This window comes from Corapipo altera, unplaced genomic scaffold (assembly GCF_003945725.1).
Source record: "Corapipo altera isolate COAL_440 unplaced genomic scaffold, ASM394572v1 45, whole genome shotgun sequence".
Taxonomy (NCBI): domain Eukaryota; kingdom Metazoa; phylum Chordata; class Aves; order Passeriformes; family Pipridae; genus Corapipo; species Corapipo altera.
Window position 1 is genome coordinate 17048478 of NW_020884877.1, and position 17870 is coordinate 17066347.

Genomic DNA, 17870 nt, shown 5'->3' on the forward strand with positions numbered 1-17870 from the left:
AGCAAAGCCAAAAATTCATGAGCATTTGTAACTGTCATCAAAAAACAGGTTTACTTTGCTCTATTTGAGTTCTGATGTTGTGAACACAGCCTTGGTATCTGAGCACCTAGATTTCATAATCAGGAGTCTAACATGGAAAATCTTATCTATGAGGAAACAATGTCATGAGTTCCATATGACACGAAACTGATGGATGTGCCCACATCAGCGAGGTGACACAGGGGACACACTGAAACAAAAAGGAGTGGATCAATGGGATCAAAATGACATGTTTCAGTGTGAACAAATAGCTGTTGGCAAGTAGCCAGCAGTGGTATAATAAATAGTAATGCCAATAAGAAGTTAACTATCACCCCAAAATTTCAACCACAAGCCACATAGGCACAAGACAGACATAACAGATGCTATGGGAATGAGTATCTTAAAAATACCCGACCAAATACAGAAGCAATATTACAAGATAGTTTAACCTTTAATCACTGTTTCCAGACCAAAATAGGTGAAGTAGCTTCTCAAAAAAAGCCTCCAGTTGAAGACTTTAACATATATTCTATTATTTATTCTATTTATTTCTTTAAATTTTAAAATGTGCGTCTCCAAAGATCTAGGGAAAATATACAGATCATTTAAAATTACACAAAAAAATCCAACTAAACCAATGGTCAAAATAAAAAACCTTCCCAGAACCCTGACCCTAACCCTTCTCAGAAAAGAATCCCACCTTTTGAACCCAGCCACCATCACTCAGTCTGTTTCCTAAGAAAAAGCTTGGGAAAATAGTTGGGTGCTTCCACTACCAACCAAGAGGTTAGCAATTGGCCCATGTCTAACATCTAGGACCATGACATGCAGTGACAAGAATTATTCCTGACACTCAACTTTCCCTTCTCATCCTCTCTCTGGCATTTCTGCTTTATCTGCAAGTTTATTTTCACAAATGATTTTTATCAGCTGTTTATCTTCACCCCTTGGTGCTCTTTGAGACCTCTGAAATATGTCCCTGGAGGTAAGATGACCACCATCCTTTTTCCATCTCCATTCCTTCCCTTTTTTATTTTTTTATTCTTTTATCCCCAGAGATGGTCACTAAAAGAAGTAATGAATATCATAGTGTTTCTCAAAGCCATCATTAAAATTGCTCCATTCCTTTCAGCTAGTAGTGTGCCCATTTTGTAGATGCATAGAGACAGAATAAGAGTCAGACAGAAACCGAGTCAGCAGAAGAACTGGTAACATAATGCAGATCTCATTTCCCTTCCCCTTGGTTGAGGAGTTGTACTAAACAATAGGGACAGTCTATTTCAGCCTATTTTCAGATACAGTATCTCCAAGAGCTATTTTCATACCAAAGGTAAAACGAGGTCTATAAATCTCAAGAATTTTTTTTCTCCTTCAGTCAGTGGAAAAGAGACAGGAACACATAAGTCATAACACATTAAAATGAAGGGGAAGGGTCAGTTTTCTTTCTGTGCTGAGCAGAAGAAACATCGTTGTCATGCTCAGATAAGCAATCATAGACTTTCTGAGTGACAGGTTACAGGTAATTGGAAAAAGAACCCTGTAACTGAATGTTATAATCCTATTTTTGACTTTTAATTAATAATCTGAACCTTATTGAAAGGAGCAGGCATGCTATAAATTTAAAACACATTGCATGATAGTCCACTCTTTCCAAAGCTTCATTTGTAATCAGATCTGTAGCTCTTGGCTGCAGTGATTTATAATAATCATCAGTAAATATTACACGTAATTGATGCTATTTGCTGTGTGTAAAACAGGAGCGAGAAATGTCACATTTTAGGCCAGAATCATTCACAGTTTTCACAGAAAATTATTTATTCTTTAAACCAGCTTAAAAGGGGTAAGAAGATACTGAAGGCAGAATTTCATCACAAAAGGCAGCAGGCAGGTCTGTGCATTAAAGGAAGCCTTGACTTACTGCAGGCAGCAGTTCACCGTCTGTGCCTTGCCTCAAGGAGGGAAAACTAATTCAAGACTTCCCTACCCTCATCTCTAAGGTTAGATGCTTTTTCCACTCTCTTTCTACAGATTTACTGAAACAAATTACCAGCTGGTTATTTTCAATTTTACGTGTTTATTATGCCCTCACTCATCCTACTTTTGATTTCACTGGAAGTTGATTTTTTTCTTGAATGCAGATTCTACCATCTAAGAACAAATGTAAATGTCTCCCACTTCGTCATAATATATCTACTACCATTCATTTTAGTTTGATTTATCAACAAATAAATAAAAGACCTGCAAGTGGGAACATTAGCCCTCAAATCAACCAACAAACCAACCAACAAATATTGGAGCATCATGGAATCAACAGTAAAATATTCTGAATAAGTTATTGGTTTGGGGACACAGACTATGCATAAAAACAGCCATAATTATGTTTCTTTCCTTTTACCAATTGCAAGTCACTGGCCACTTTAAGCCATTTTCCAATATTATTCAGATCACAGTGATAATGATAGTTTGTGTGTTGGTATAGGAAAGCCCATGGATCATTAAGACTGTTCTTCAGCATGCAGTAAGCATGCTCTGACTGCAACCTATCCAAAAACCTCTGGTCCAAGAAGCAGCTGTCCAAGACTTTGTTGCACAGATGGGAAAAAAAAAAAAAAGTCAACCCAAGGTCAAATGAAAAGCCTTGGCAATCTGACCCAAGGAGCCCTTAGAGCTGAGTGCATTTCCACGCACATGGAGAAACAAATACACAGTTTTCATATTGAAAATTACTGGCACTTTGTCTTTCAAGGACAAAACAAACAAAACCACACATCTACGTGGGATGTGTCCCAAAAAGTGATATTCCCCTGGCAATGCAGCCAGCCCAAAGAGTACTGCCACAGCTCAGCTTGGAAACCTCCTCACAGTTTTGGAGAGATTCCAGCCTGTACTTGATGCAAATAAATGGCTACAATACACAGGAATGATGGATACCTTTCCACTATGCATTGAGTTGGTGTTGGGCTGTACTTCTCTGTCTGACCCAAATCCTTTCTAAACACCCAGTTAATACATGCTCATTTTTTTCAGTTTATCCCAACTTTAAAACTATATGTGCACCCAGCATTGATTAGAGGTACCTGTAAATTCTGCTACCTACTTTTGCTGAATCCACAGATCTCTTATGATTCGCAGAGCACGATTTACTTTTCCGCTTTCTTCACAGGTCTTCCATTAAATAACTTTGAGTCTGAAAAACATAAATTATATGAATTTTCTTTAGGTGCAGTTTCCAGTTCAGTGAATTCTACAGATTTGATAATATTTTGGTTCCAAGGCAGCAATTTTCCTTCTTCTACTGTTGAGATTTGCTGCACCCTGCATTGATAAGTGCTCAGTTCTGATTCAAGGCACAACTGTAATCCTTGGGAAACATTAAATTTTACATATATTTTGCAGTAAACATTCATCAGATAAAAACCAGAATATGACTTTGAAAGAGACAGTTTTCTACCTGTGAACAAGAATGCTTTAAACAATAGTCTATAAGGCCATGTGTATGTACACTTTGTCTCACTTCCTGTCTCTGTCCTCCTTGGTGCACACTTTTACTGTTTTTCCACATGCAAATTCTTCCATTTATATTGTCCAGAGGTCAGGACAAGTTAAAGCAGACTTTCTGCTTTCTGAGCACGTGTTCTGACCGCTGGGCTATGGCAAAAGTAGATTCCACTCTCCCTTGCTTACTGGTGAGGCCACCAATAGGCACAGGCATAACCAGGGAATCTGGTTGATCCTTCTGGAACTTAGAAGTGTCTGTTTCATCCCTGTTTGCAAAAGGGCCTAAATGCTCCCTCTGTCATTTCTAAGTTAGTATGCACGCACTGGCACTTAGTAAACCTTAAGTGTCAGAGTAGAAGGCTATGCTGATTTTGGGGCTCAGTTACAGTGCTCCCTGTAATTTAGGACCGTAAATCTTGTCCAATCCTCAAGTTATACAGACCTGAAGCTCTCTGAATCTTGTCCTGGCCTCTTGAATTGCGAGTTTAGTAGATGCAACAGCAGTGGCTTATGCTGAGAGTCACCATGATCTCATTTGTCAAGTCAAATAGCTGCAGAATCCTGATCTAAGAGGAAGTAATCTCCACTCGTGTCTATAGGCATTACATAAAGTAGCAGTTGCATTATTCTCTTGAGTTATCTGAAGCATAGTTGCCCCTAGAACATACGTGCAGTTTGCAAAAACACAGTAAGACCTTGCAGTTAAAAGGGTTATGTAGGTACGAGGAGTATTCTTTCAATATTAACTGAAGTTCCATGCTTCCCAGATGGAAGGGTTGCTATATTTAGTAGTTTAGACAGAGATCTTAGTTAAGGGGTTAATGCATTCAACATGGATACCCCAAGGGGCTCTCTTCTACTAAGTTAACCATATTTTAAGCTTTCTAGGTAAAGAATTAATTTTCTATATGCACAGAAATTAAAGTATTTTAATTTTGTATGTGAGGTTATTGGCACTTCATCTGAAAAGTGTCTTAGAAAGATCCAGCCATGAATTTCATGAATTTATGAGAACTTAAGTCCACACCTTACAATCTGCCACACAGAGCATATTTATTGGCAAATCTCAGAATTGAGCTCCCCATGGCTGCTCTATATGACACTCAGATGCATCAGATTTGCTGCCTTTATGCTTTCCAGTTAAGGTGTTCAGACTCAGTTAAACAACCAAACAAGCTCAGCTTTGCTTTTGGCATCATCAGGGTAGCGCATGGGCCTTAGTGCTGTACTCAGCTTGGCCACATACTCATGCATGGACTAGGGTTGTCCATGCCAGTTTGGGGCATTTAACAACAGACAGAAGGTGCTGCTGCCCCTAATCCCAGGCTGTATCCTGGGTGAGCAGCTGTTTTTGGAAACATAGACAAAAAGTCATATCTGTAAGGTTCTTCACACTGGTCCTGAGTAAGGTAACCCTCAACTGGAGAGCAAGAGCAGGATTCCCAGGATGTTCAAAGCTTTATACTGGCTAGCACAGACTACTCCCTGCTTCCCACATTGAGGATTTTCAGGCTTCATTTCTAGGTATCCGCTATACCTTCACACAGGCAGAAGGTTATCTAAAATCCCCTGTCCTTGCTAACTGCTGAGCTGGATGCAAGGCAGCTGTTGTGGACTACGCTTGAGATAATATAATCTGGCAGCAGCAATATGGCAATAGCTCAGACACAGGCTAGTGCTCTCTTAAACCAAGCTTTGTCTGGGGAGCTTTGTCTGGGCCAGATTGTAGTGTCATATCCTAATTCTCCCCACATACTGTGTGAAGTTTGCTGCAGTATGTGACTTAGATGTTTAAATCCTTCCTTACATCTCTCCCTACAAGTCAAAAGAATTTTTCCATAAATATTTCCTGACCAATATTTTGTCATAGAAATGCTCACACCAGTGATTTAGAAAGCTATTTAAGTAAATTACTAGGTTCAAATTCAGTGTCTAGTTTGGATTATTTTCTCCATTTGAGTAAAAAGTACAAGCAAATAGAGGAAGAAGATCACACATTAAATATATTAACTCCAACTGGAGAATGGTGCTAGGAGGGCCAAAAAGCCCAATTTACCAGTAACATTTACAATAGTACCATTTCTACATCTGCTGAAAGACAATCCAGGTGTACCAGACTATGACAATATAAAGCCTGAAAATATTTCTCTTGAAAAGCACAAGGGACTCCTTAGTGCAACTGTTTCTTCCCCTTCTCCCAAAATTTACATCTGATGAAGTCTTTCCGGCGCCTGCTCAATGGCTAGGTGGACTTCCAAAAACCTGTCACTCAGCGAATGGTCTTTGGGGAAAATACTCAGTTTATCATTACAGCATGGAAACACAAGAAAAGTAAATATATCTTTCTCTTCACTGCAGATAGAAATGAGCTGCAGTGGAAACATCAAAATTGGTTCAGTTCTCACTATTTCATTATATTCAGCAATTATTTATTAACTAATGATTTGCATACTGTTTTATCTCAACAGTTATCAAAGGATAGTAAAATTAAAGTGATGTACAAAGTCCTTACAAACTGTCTTCATCAAAGAACTGTGTGCCTCAAGATTTGCCATTCCCAGAGGAAGACCATAAGCTTCATGACCATGATCAAACTGTCATACTTGAAGTCCATCAAGCTCAGAATTTAATTGCTTCTACTGGCCAGTAGCAGATGCTCAAGGAGTATAAAAATAATCAATTAGTGCTGCAGTACATTGAATGCAAACATCACATCTAATCCATAACTTTAATAGCCAGTAACAAATGTATTCTTTGTGATTTTTTTTTCCAAATTCCTTTTCAACGCATTACCACTCCTGGTTATCACATCTTCCTGTAAAGGGATATTCCAATTTAATCCTGTATTGCATGACAAATACTTAAATCTGTTGTAAAATTTCTGCTGGATATTTTTATTCTGTTTCAGTCATAAGACAAAGTGAACATTTCCTGCCTTCCCTCACCATTCTATCTTCTCTAGGACTTTTACAATTTTATACTCCACTGTCCTCCTTCAATCATCTCTTTTCAACAGTGAAATGCTTATTAAACCTCTCCTCACACGGGCTTCCTTCCGCATCTTTTATAAACATTGTCTTTTCTTTCAAAATTCAGTTCCGTTGCAGCTTTTTTAGGTAAGATAATCAGAATAGTTTGTAGTTATCAAGATGTGGGAGCACAATAGGTTTATTCTGTTGCATAATGGTACTTTTCTATTTTGTTATCAATCCCTTTTCTAATAATCCTTAGAATGCAATGTCTTTTTTTCTGCTGTGAGCAATGATCTAATGTTTATGAGAAGTATCTACATTAACACCAAAGTCTTTTCTGCAATGTTAGGTTAGAGTCCATAATTTATATGCATTCATAAATGTTATTTTCCAAGTGTCTTTGCATTTATCAAAATTGATCTCCACCTGGCAGCTTATCATCAACTATGGGAATTTTCAGCAACACTTTACAGTGAGTATAAGACACTCTTATTAGACTTCTGCTTATTTTTTTCATACTATAAATTGAATGTATGAAAACACTGAACATGAAACACAAATTTCAAAGGGATCACATACATAATCTCTCTTTTAAAAAAAACCTGACCATTTATTCCCACCCTCTATTTTCTAGCTTTTAACTGGAAATTAATCCAGGAAAAGGACCTTTCCTCTTAACCCATGACAGTTTAATTGCCTGAACAGCTTGTTTTTGTTGAATCTTCATGTGCTCACAAGACAACTGACACTAACAGGAGCTGATTTCACACAAAAGTTCCATAACTAAACCATAAGGAATTATACGTGTTTTGTTCTGAAACACAAATTCTTCATTGATGTTGTGCTAGTAGGAGTACTAAGGCAGGCTTGCTGGAATCAGTAGGAGCTTCACAGATAACTAGAATGGGGAAAAAAGGCGGTAGTGCTTTGAATCACTGTCAGTAACACTCTCATAGGCTCATCATGTATAGGCTAGGAGTCTAACTCTCATAGGCAATATCTGAGAAACATCTTGACATGTTTCTGCTGAGAATGAAAAATCACTTAGCTCAGTTCTGCACCTGGTAGCCCAACCATAGGTGGCAATGAACGGTGCAAGTGAAAATGGAGCTTCACTGCCCTCCATACCTAATTAAATTAGGTGTCCACTGCACTCTTCAATACACTTGTCTTTCTTTGATTCTCCAATAAGTTACAAGTCCCTGAATCCCATTTTTCACCACAGAATAATAAAAACAGGCACAAGTTTACCCCTAAGCACTGATGGCATAAGGTTGTGTTTAACATGCTGACATTTTTAGTGGGTTTCCCAATATCTCCAGACCCTTCACTCAAATTCTCTTTTTACATAGTCTAAACTTTTATTTAGATAATAAGGAAGAGAACATCATGTTTTAAGATTATCTGCAATAGCTCGCAGGTTCAAGTCTTAGCTTTTTCTACTCAGTAGAATTTTTTTTAAAAGATTAGATAATGCACATTATTCAAAATGCAAAGAAAACCAAAAATACAACTACTATGAAACTATAGCTCTGCATTTATTTTCTCTAAACAACACAGTCTTGAACTTAATACTGACCTAATTTTTTTCATTGTTTGTATAATAGTAGCAGCTAAGAGGCTTCTGTGCAAGGTAGAGGAGGGGAATTTTCATATAAAGATGAATTTGAAATACTGTATGGAAATACACCTTATCAAGGTTATTAATTTTACTGCAAAGGAATTCACCAACACAGGAGGATCAACAGAACTGGTGATAGCACTTGCAAACATGTTTTTCTTGTGGCCTTATGTCTGGGTACTTTAATGCTGTGGGCTGAGTCTCAGTGCTAAACAAAGATTAGAAAAAGGAAATTACTAATAATAACTAAAAATACCAAGTCATTAAAAGTTAGATTATGTTCAAGTGCGTGCTTGGAGACCTCAAAAAAATGAATGGAAGTCTTTGTTATTGGTCCACTTTTGCTGCACCACGAGCTAATCTGAATGTGTTCAAAATTTACTGTGGGTCAGTCAGTAAACTTAGTTCATGCTTCTGAGGCCTAAAACATAGATTTCTTTTTTTAAGAGACCATCTAAAACCAAAACAAAACCCCACCCAAATCGTCCAACTTTTCTTTAATTGCAGCACATAAATAGCATTTTTAGGGGCTTGTTCCTTCCTTGGCATATTGAACAGAATTCTATCTATATTTACCACATTAGTATATAAAACTGTTCTGTCATCACTCTCCTTTTATGCTTTTAAATAAAGATTACATAAAGTACTGACACTTTATAATTTTGGCAGATCAATAAAGTCAAGAAAACAGCAGCCACATCTTTCTGGTAGCAATTGCTAAGATTACATTAGTGGTATTTAGTGCATTTAGGCTATTAGAACAGCAATGCTTATATTTTATATAGGTGGGGCTGGTAATACCAGCTATTAGTAAGATTGCTTAACAGTTCCTATTTTAAGACCCTGTCTTCAGTTTTTCAGTTGCTTGTAACTTTGAAAACTTTTTGTAGACTAAGCTGGAATTTTCCATCCTAGGTATTGTGTAGAAGTATTCTAATGATTTGACTGTCTCAAAAAGCAAGGTAAAACTCTTTTGCTCATGCTTAAAAATTGAACTCACCAACCCCCAACTTGATGTACTTGTCTCAGAAGTGTCCTAGTGTCTCCAAGATTTTGAAGAATGACTTGAAATTTCATTAGGAAAGGGCTGGATAAATTCTGTTCCTCTTCAGTAGCGATTTCTTCAGTTTCAGTAGAAGTTGCTCATGGAAGATGTCTCCTGTAACACTAAGGCCGGATGTAGGAATTTAAAAGCACATGCCTTGTGTCTCCACAGACCTCAGTGAGCCATTGCTATATTCAAATAAAGAAAAGACAAGAGAAAGAGGAAAGAAATGAGACTACAGAGAAATGGGATTAGAATCCATTAAAAGGAAAACTGAGATTGATGTGCAGCACATAGACTGGGTTAGCCCTGGGAAACGAGGAGGAAAAGACCATGAATGCAAAAAGCAGAAAGCATAAGAAGAGATATATCAGATAAGACACTAGTGTGCAAAGGAAGAACTGAGAATTACTGGGGCAAAAAAAATGGTACCAGAGAAAGGACCAGAGTTCCTGAGGCTGCAGGAGGTTCCCCAGGCAAATTTAACAATTTAACCAAGGAATCAGCTGGGATTTGGAGCTATCATTTAAAATGTACTGAATAACCCAGTCATCAGAGCAGGGTTTGAATTCATAAAGAGTGCTAGCACATGGTGGACAGAGGGGGAGGAAAGAAAATACCATCTAGCAGCTGCCTTCATAGGCACCATCCTGCCTGTGGTCTGGCTGATGTAGGACACCTGTAAAACGAGACATCAGATCAAAACAGCACAAGATACTTCCAGAGATCAGCTTTGCATTCTTTTGAATGTTCTTTGGTTGAAAGTTATGTGAGTGTGCTTGCCTGTGTGCTGTTAAATGCACAGACTTAAGAATAGGGGTTTTTTCTCTCCTTCAGAGGGTGTAAAATAAACCCCATAATTTTCATCTTCTGATAGAAAGGCATTATCCCCCCAGCATCCTTGAAATCTCACTTGAAACATCAGAAACAAAAATAATATACCAAATTAATCTGACAAAACTTTTTGTCCATGTTTCTGATTCAAGAACCCTTCCCAGCCCATTAAATTAATGCCACTCACTTTTCAGAACACAAAGATGGAAAACATCTGAGATTACTTTCCTGTGCAGCCTCTTTTGATGTTTGGTCAAGAACATGATGAATACAAACAGAGATCAGTTTGTGTCCAAGTGTTAACATGTCATATAGACCTTAGCTATACAGCAGCTGAGTAAATACCACTGATAAATACTGTCACTATTAGCTTTGAGAATGGGTTAAAAGTATCTCCAGTTTCAAAGCTGTTCCATTACTGAGATATGGCAAAGGGAAAGAGAAATTTTAAACTTGTATTTTATTATTTTTCCTTCTCTGTCTACTCTCTGATAAAATAAATTAAAATCCAGACAACTTTTTTTCCTAGGAATATTACTGTTAAGTACCATAAGTCATTGTACATTACCCTATCAGACCACTGTGTCAAAGTGTATGAATAAGACTGACAGTTCTAAACAAATCAGAGGTTACTCTTATAGGGTCTGTACAGATCACCCGTACTGCATCAGTCCTGCAAGTCAGTAGACCTAGACAGGGATTTATATTCTATTAGCTTCTGTATAACCAGAAGTGACTAAAAGGAAAATCCTTAGTTTTCACCAGTATTTTGAGGCAGAAAGGAATAGAGTTGAGACAGGGTTGCATTTTGCAATCAATATGCCTTCTTGTCTGCAGGCATTCTCTTTACTAGTAAGGCATTGGGAGTATTAGCATCTGTCTTGCAGAGAGGCACCCACTCCCTTTTCAGGCACCATTTCTAGATTTTTGAGCTGTATGGGAGTGGGATAAGAATCTGGACATTGTGAACTTGTAGAGATTCCAGCATGAGGAAGACAATAAGAGTCAAGAGTTTTCTCATAATTTTTAATTAGCCACCTAAAGTCCATTTGTATCTTCTTTTAAGGGCCCATGTCCTTTTCAGACTATCAAGTCATTAAAAAGCACTTGTATTTTCAGAATTAACAAATGATTTCAAACCTTGGCCCTGAAATTATCTTAATGGATCTCTTAAGTCTAACCAAGATTTGGAAATTCTACCTTGACTTACGCCTTGTTCACTCTTCTCTAATTAGCAGTGCAGTCATGCTATTGATGAAAGGCAGGTTGTTTCTTCATGTGAAGATCATCTGCCAGCACATCACTACTCCTACCCCAGAGGACAAGTTCTTGGTAAGGCTAAGAGGTTCAATTATTTAATTGTTCTATAATCAGACGCACACTTCAGTTAGTTACTGATGATTACAATTCAGAGTTTCTGCTATTTACTGTTTCATTTGTCAAGACACTCTATGCAATCTTTGGAATCTTTTCAGTGTTAAGATGCAACAAGTTTACCATGTTGGTTAACCATTTTAACACACTATGCATAAAGGGTTTATCAACTCAGAAAGCAAAGGTAATTTAGTTTTGCCTAAATGCTAACTAGTTCCAGTATAATGGCAGGTGCTTGACTGTCTGTAACTAAGAATAGGGCAAGTTTGAAAGAATCTATGTCCTAAGAAGAAATTTATAATGCAGTTTAGCAAACATTTCTGTAAGTCACACAATTAAGAAAGTGAAGTAGATCCAAATAGGTCTAGAAGAAGTAAAAGTCAAAATACTTCTACTTCAAATAGACATTTAATCCACTCTAGTGTCACTCTCACCCAGCCAGAGTATTTAGTTGTTACATTTGTGAGAAGGAGAAAAATAGCCATCGTCTTATTAATAGTAACTCTCTCCTACAGGTCCCCCCTTCATAGTCAGCCTGAGCTGCCATTTACCCTTTCCTTGGGAGAGACAGTCACACCCCTACTCTGGCTACAGCAATGGACCATGTACGCACAAGGACTCTGTAAATCATTTAAACACTTTTATGAAAAAAAAAACCGAAAAAAAGCCCAAAATTCTAGAAACTTGCTGCATTGGTACAGATTTGTAGGAGGTTTGTAGTTGAGCAGAGGTGCATTGCTGTTTACCACCTCACAACACCAGTAAGACAGAAAACCGCAAAAGGATTTGAGAGAGGTTTGTGAAGTTCTGGTGGGGACAGATCCCACCACCTCCTGGATAAGAGCTGCTACATGCACACAGATGCAGGTCTGAAGGATTTCTTTCATTCTGGTAATTTAGGGGATTTTGTGCAATTTATTGTAATATTTATTTTCCCTTCTTTTAGGATTACCATTACGTTATTCTAAAAACTGCTATTATTCCTCTTCTGAGGCTACACATTTCTCCCATCAATTTCATTTTTGTACTATAACAAAACGAATGCAACCTTAGGTGACTAATTAGGCCTCTTAGCCCATACAGTCTGTGCTCAGACAGACCTGCGGTGCTGTAATGGATTTTAGTGAGAGTTGCCTGGATGTAGCTGAAGATAAAAGCAGGTCATATGAACAACAGGAAAGGCCTAAGATTACCTTGTACAGAATTGCTGAGGCATGAGAATGAAGAGCTGAGAGAGCTGAGCTCTCCACAAGTCCTCTCATCACGTACCCAGCATGTGTCGCCACACTGGGTGACACAGTAGTGCAGCTCATTTGTTCAAATTGGAACTGAATTTTCCCTGGTAGCTGTGGAAACTGTAACTTCTTCATTTTGAAGTTACAGCCTTTTAAATACTAAGAAAAAAAAAACAACCAAAATTTTATTTTAATAATACTTATACTTTATATTAGCCTTGCTATAGATTTACATTTAAAATATAGGTGAATGTATAGCTGCACGGATATTCATTTATTCAAGCACTATGTAAAAAGAATTTTGAGGCTGAGATATGTTGAGACTCAGAGGCCCAAAGGAGAGATTGGTAAACCTGCAGTTAGCAATATAACCTCGATTCAGACTTCTTACACTTCTCTTCACGATACAGTCCTTAACTGAGTGACTGCTGTTTTTACAGTACAAAGTACTTCAACCAAGTCATCACTGCTCACTATTTCTTTTAGTTCCACTATGGGCTGCATGTTACTCATTATATACTATCCAAATGCCAGTTTGGCTACAGAATTGGGGATTTTCTCCTGGCTTTCCACAGGGATCTCAACCCCCAGAGAAGAGACTAGATCAGACAAAAATCCTGTTTCTAGGCTTATTCTCAAAATCAAAAAAAAAACCAAACCAAAAAAACCCACAAAACTAACTACTTATGATACCGCTTTGAGTGGTTAAAAATTATTTTACAAAGATAACCTTAAATTTCAAACCTGGGAGTCTTTTTTTTTTTTAAGTGTAGGTGGTGGGTTATAAACAAACTTGAAAGAAAATAAACAGAAAAGTAAACAAAAATTTAATCCCACAAAAGAATACACAAAACCCCCACAATCCTAACTACAGGCATCAATCTTTATCTCAAAGATACACATACAAATAATATCCAGATTTACAGCTGTGACTTTGTGTTTTCAAACTATATATAGACAACCATATAATTTACATTATGAAACCCTCAGATTATTCTTCAGTAGAACCTCAGAGGCTTAAATCAATAAACATTATAGCCATTTTTAGGACCTACCAATATTTATTAAACCTCCCAGGGGGAGAGAATATATGTTTGTGATGGCTCCTATCAGTCTGAGCACTATTTATGCTGCTAATGGACACTGAAGACTGGCAGAAATTGCACTCAGCTGAAACAAGTTTTCTTTTTACAATTTGTTGATTACCCTCAACCAATTCTGAGACGCTTTTTTAGCTACTAGATCCAGTTTCTGGGGTAGACAGCCTCTGGGCCTTGTGACAGTCTTTTGCTTGTTTCTTCTAAGCCACCCATTTCTGCTTACTTGGGCTACTGGTGCCAAGAGGGTTTGTCTCCCTCTTCTCTATGATAGCCCTGACAACCGTCATGAGATAAGTTCTTTTACATCCCGTTATGTTATTTCTGGCATAGGGGCCATATGAAGCCAGTGCTTCAGGAGAAATCACCAGAGAAACCTCAAGGACAAATAGCTGAATCCAAATTTGTTCTGTAGTTCTTTAGACTTAAGGGAGTTTCTGTGATCTTACTGATCTTGGAGTCCTCTTTCAGGTTCACTCCCCCTATATGTTTTTATCTGTACAAACATGGTTTTTTCTGTAGAACTATTCACTTGCCACATGCCCTTGATACATGTTGGTATTCAAGCTTATACTATGAGGACTCCCTGCAATGCTCAGTCATTTGAGCCTGGTATTATAAAGACGTGACCTACCCATTTGGACAGATTTCCTGATCTCTTACAAAAAAATAGTCTGACCCATAGTTGTCATAATTTGCAATTGATATTTTCTCTATAGATTTTTCTCTCAAATCCACCAGGCAATGATAGAAATTGTTTCATACTTTTGCAGGAAAGAATTTCAGTAGCAGTGTAGAAGATCCTCAGCAGGATCTTGAGGAATTTGGCTCCAGGGTGCTATTCAATGGTAACGAATGGCCTGAATCTACTGCAAAGTAAAAGTTTTCAAAAATGATCTTAGTATACTGACAGTAACAGATTCTTAATGTTTGAAGACTTCTGAGAGTACTAATAAGGCTTCTGAGAGTAATAATAATAAAGCCTCCAGTGAACAGCTGAGCACCCTCTTTCCTTCAAGAAGTGGAGCTCAAGGGAACAGAGCTCTGCACGGCTCTTGGGCTCCTTTCCCCAAACTCAGTCATTCTAGTCATAAAATAACCAGAGCTGACTCCGAAGTAGAGATAACAGGTCCACAACAGAGCACCATTCATTGCCAGAGCTCCATTAAATCATGGTGGCAGATGAAACAGAAACAACACCCATAAATGTAAACACAAGGTAAAATACACATTTAAAATTAATCACTCAGTCCTCTCCTAAAAATGCAGGGACTATCTTTGTCCTATTGTTTTGTGTTAATGGGGAGGAAGGGGAAAGCAGTCTCCCCGCTCTGTGGGTTTGGGCTAGGAAATGGAAAGCAGCATCCATCCTGCTGAGCTCAGCTGCTGCAACAGCAGAAAGTTGTTCTAGACACAGTGTGCACTCATAATTTATTGTTTCTGTCTTCTAAATGCATTACCTGTTGCTCTTTCAATTCTTCCTTTTATAATCCTGTTAGATATTGACCTTTCCTCCAGCAACCATGATCTTGTATGATCTTTTTCACTTGTGTAGAGTGAGTATAAAAGCTCATGACAGCATTTATCAGCCCTTATTGCTGGGCTTCAGAGTAAAGGAAGGGGCAGATGAAGGTTTTTGTCAAGCTTTTTAAGAAGGAACACAGCAAGATGCAAAACCAAGAAGACAGTAAAACTGCAGCTACCCTCAGAATGTCGTGACATTATAAGGAAAGCCAGAGCTTTGGGGCTGTCAGGTGCAAGTACTATTGCATGTGATTATTATTCTTCCCTTTGCCACACATCTCTGATGGCCTGCACCGTCAGGATAGTTCCTATTGCCAATATTCACATCAAGCTCAGTAGACCAGATTTTCAGCCTTTTTTTTCCTTCACCAAAGCAAGACACCTAAAGCTGAGATCTGGCCTTATTTAGACGGATGTAAACAGCAGTTCATACTGCAGGGCAGGCAGTCTCCATCAGAACATCCAAGCTGAAATAAAGAGTTCTAGTTTAAACAAGTTCAACTGCTGTTTTTCCCCTCAGTGTTATTTCTTAATTCTTCCTTCCTTTAATAGATTCTTGGTGGCTTGTAGCAGGCAGCTGAGTCTGAACATGTTGTCTTTGAAGTGTGTTTACTTGGCAAGGATGTTGAGTAACTAGGAAAAGCTGTACCTTGCCCACCTGCACCAGCTCTGTATCTGTCCAAGCATATTTATACCTTCTATTATTTTTCCCCCACCATTTCCCAAACAACTGCCCAAAAAAAAAAAAGCCCTTCTGTTTCTGTATTTGTCTGTATTGAAGTGTCATTGTCCTCTATTGATTTTAACTGTCTGTAAATAGCTAGCAATTGTGTTCTTCATTACTTACAGTTTCATCCATTTATAGTATCTTCCATCTGCGATTTTTGCTTTTCCTTTACTTTCTTTCCTAATTTTTTGTCTTCCCTGAGCCAATTTTCTTCTTATTCTATGAACCCACAGAACTCTGCTAAAACAACATTCTCAAGTTAAAATAGCAACATCAAATCCACACTCAGAATTTGAAGCATTCCTTATGCACCCTACACTTACAGAAACTACAGAAAACCTGGAAGAATTTTCTTCAGTTCAGATAGAGTATTTGTTCTTAAACTGATTACAGTAACAAGCCACATACCCTGCTCTTTTATTCAAGCCACAAAGTCATCATGATGTGAGACAGAAATTACAATTGTCTCAAACATAATCATTGACTCTTATCTCATGCCAGTTTGTCAGGCAGTATTCTGTTGTATTCATCAGATTTTTTCATCTGCAAAATTTTCCAAGCAAGACAGGTTTTGAAATTTTAGTAGTTACTAAAACAAAAGATGTAGCATTATTTACAGCTACACCAATATAAAACATCATCTTACTCCAATGCAGTTTTTACAGGCTGGTGAGAGGATTACAAATTGATCAGCGGTATTGCAAAGTATCTGTCTTGACCTACTCTATAAGGAGCTCCCCAACAAGACCAAGAGGCTTAAAATCAATTAAGAAAACCAACAAATCAGATTCCTCAAAGTGGGAGTTCTGATAATTAATTCATAATTAGCAAAAGTAGCAATGAGCAGTGACAAAATAACAACAAACACCTGTCTCACATTCCCTCACAAACTGTCCTCACCTCTCAACTGTGTTTCATTCAGCTGCAGTGACTGTTGGGATCTAAGAAAGCCTTGCCATGGCTCCAGCTGGCTTCCCCTCCACCTCACCTGGGACTCTGGCTTCATCCTTCCCCTCTACTGCCTGCAAAGGCAACTCCAAGGCCCAGGCCACTCCTGGCCATATAGCACCTGCTCTGCAGCAACACCTCAGCCTTTCCTTAGAGCAGAATAACAAAATTCCAACCGTCAAAGTAAAAATAAAAATTCTATCTCTTTAAAAGGAGAGCAATAGCTCAATAATTTTAAACTGAAACTCTTATTTTCATTTTATATCAACAGATCTGTTTACTTGCTTTTACAGAAACCATGGGTATATTAGAATGCCTCAAAATTAAGTTTTGTCATTTGTAAAATATTAAAGCATTTCAGAACAATAAAGGTACAGCATTGTATACACATTTCCTATGTTCGGTAGCTTAAATAAGGAATGGGAAGGAAAAGTGGGAAAAGAAAATTTTAACTTCTCAAAATACTCAGTAGAAACTTCCGTAAGAAATTAGTTGCCAAAAACTGAATTTGTACATTAAAGACTCACAGGTGAAGATCTACAGTGTAGCCGGAGATCTAGCTATGCAGGATAAGTGATGCATTTATTAATTACTTACATGACAAAATAGAAACCTTTGCCCATGCTCGCTCTGGAGGTTGCCTTGCCTCTAAAGCTTTTCTACCCAAGACACACACACACACAAATACTTTAACACTGGGGTTGCATCAAATAAGGCCCATGTCCTTAACCTGCTGTTTAAACCAGGCTGGCCCTGTAGATCTGCTTTTCTTATCCCTGCAAAGACAAACACCTGAGCAGTGGCACAGTTCTGAGCACAGCCTTGACCTATTTTCCAGGGCAGCTAAGCTTGTTCAAAAATCACATGAAGAACAGGGGAAAAGGTATAGCTCATGTGGGTTTCACAACTACTACTTCATGTTCAGGAATTACAAACACTAAAAATTATTTACATTGCTAGCTAATAAGATGCAA